Source organism: Hyperoodon ampullatus (genome assembly GCF_949752795.1).
Source record: "Hyperoodon ampullatus genome assembly, chromosome: 10".
Lineage (NCBI taxonomy): Eukaryota > Metazoa > Chordata > Mammalia > Artiodactyla > Ziphiidae > Hyperoodon > Hyperoodon ampullatus.
This window is the reverse complement of record NC_136923.1, coordinates 95,328,254-95,330,978: the sequence shown is the minus strand read 5'-3', so window position 1 is coordinate 95,330,978 and position 2,725 is coordinate 95,328,254.

Below are 2,725 nucleotides of genomic sequence, written 5' to 3'. Positions count from 1 at the left end.
AGCATGGTGTGCCCTGTGTGCCGATTCTTGTGCAGTTGTGTGTGTGTGTGTATATAATATATACAAACATTTGGGGTGAAAGCATGGTGTGCCCTGTGTGCCTACTCTTCCTCCCACCTCCTTGAGATCTGAAGTCTTGCTTTGCTTGAGAAGAGAACGAGACACAAGGTTTCCATCAAAAGCTGAGAGGAGGCAAGAAAGGTTTCACACAAATAAAGCAGAATTTGGAAGGGATGTGAGCATTCCCAAGGGCCTGGTCAGGATTTGGGTAGCCCAGCTTCCTGGGAAACTTGAAAAGCGGCTGAAATTTTTGAAAAGTGCTGCCGATGGTTGACTTGGTTGATTAAGAGTGAAATATCCTAGTTGATGATAGTGTCACAGAAAGAAGGGTGCAGAACTAAACAGCAAGGAATTAGTTAAGGCCTAAACTTTAGATGAATCTAAGGCTTGGACAGTGGGCTCCATGCCAGTACCAATCCTTTTATAGAAAGACCTCCAAAGAAAAATGTGAATAGTCACAATCACCCTGGGATTTATATGAAAGGCTGCTGTGGTATAACACTTATTTCCACTAGGTCCTCTATATTCCTCTAATACCTACTGCAATCTATACAGTAGCCATTCAGAGGATTAAGTTCTTTTGCTGGGATACTGCATCGTCTGTGTCGGTGCTCTGGGGCGGCTGCTAGGGAGCAAGCTAAGGGAAACGGACTTGCTTGGGTGGTGGTGTAAGTAGGATTCCAGTTAATACACGTGGACTACATTATGTTTCCATGCACGTATGGGTTTACAGCTTACAAAACGTGTTCAGGCTTCCCTGGTGGCTCAGTGGTTGAGAGTCCGCCTGCCGATGCAGGGGAGACAGGTTCGTGCCCCGGTCCGGGAAGATCCCACATGCCATGGAGCGGCTGGGCCTGTGAGCCATGGCCACTGAGCCTGCGCGTCCGGAGCCTGTGCTCCGCAACAGAAGAGGCCACAACAGTGAGAGGCCCGCATACCGCAAAACAAAACAAAACATGTTCACATGTTTGGCCTCACTTGATCCTTACCAAGTGCTCTCAGTTGGGTAGGGTCTCTATTCTTTGGAGTCAGAATCCTTGGGTTTGAATCTGGAGTCACCACTTCGTAGCTGGGTACTCTCGGGCAAGTTATTTCAACTCTCTCTGCCTTGATTTCCTCATCTGTAAAATAAAGACCATTATAGTTCGTACTTCCTAGGGATGCAATGAAGATTCAGTGAGCATGTAAAGGCTTTAGAACTGTGGCTGTAAGACAGTAAACAAATGCTCTATAATTATTCCCATTATCATTATTATTGTTGTTATTATTTTAGAAATGTGGCACTCAGGATTGGCAAGGTTAAATGGCTTCCCAAGAGTGAAGCAAGTGGTAAGGCTGGTATGGGGGCTAAGCCAGGACTCCTGACTCATCACATTAGTGGTTGTGAAACTATCTGCCTGTAAAAACTGGTCTTTAGCAACCAGACCAAGATATTGTGCTGTCCAAACAAAATAATCATGGTTTTATTAATTGTCAGGAAGAAGTTAATAGACTCTTCTCCATCTTTCACTTTTTCTCTTAGAGTTTTCTTAAACTCTGTGGACTTGCTACTGATTTGCCTCCTACCAATTGCTGGTGTTCATAGCCAAGCAAAGGCATTCACATAAATATTAATGCAGAAAACCCAGATCTCACTGGCCATGCTTGGTTCAACAGCTACATTCTTTTTCCATGAACCCCTGACCTTTTAATTGCATACATGCATCAGAAGCAGACTTTCTGCAGGTACACCTCTCCTGGGTTGTAGGAAGCAATTAGATACGTCAGTAATTTGCAGCATTTCACAAAGAACATATTGTTCAGTAGAGAACACGATGCCTTCTAGGTCTACCCACCCTGAACAAGCCTGAGGGCCACCGACTGTGCCCCAGACATCCCTCTCGACCTCGAATTCCACCAAATGTAGACTTACTTTTTGCACTTCCTGCAACCACTAGAATTTCAGATCAAGCTAGTATATGGCTCTGTTTAGTCTGTAGCCTTTTATTTTCACGAACATTGTAATCAACACTGTTGAATGCCAACCAACAACCATTTCCAGACTCCTTCTTCCTTGCCCACCTCTTACCAGAGGGGCTGAAACAGTTAAACATTCCCTTTTGCAACCTGTCTTGCTACCATGTGACCTAGTCCTGGCCTATGAGACATGAGAGGATTTCTGTGGGAAGATCTTTCTCCCCGATTAAAAAGAGACAGATATATGAGAAGAGCCCTTTTTGTGCACCTCTCTCTTTTTGCTTTGGATGCTGCTGTGTGAGGATGTGATGCCTGGAGCTGTGGCAACCACGTTGTGATCAGGCAATCCCCAAGGGTGAAGTTGGGAGCTAACACACAGAGGAAGGTAAGAGTGAAAAGATGCAGGGTTAAGCTGCCAACCAATCCTGAGAATCACCTATTTCTAGACTTCAGTAATAAAAGTCATGAGGTATGTCACTGTTACTTTTATGTTACTTGCAGTTGAAAGCATCCAACTGATACAAATGTAAAAAAAAAAAATTCTAAGTGCTTTCATGGGTTCACTGAATATCTTGATTCCCCCAGGCTTCCATCTTTTCCCCACAAAGTCTTACCACTGAGATTTTCAAGATAGCAATTCTTCAGGTTTGAGACACTGCCTGTTACAGTGCCTCTTGGAATGCCGTGAGGTTCATGCAAACCATAAACT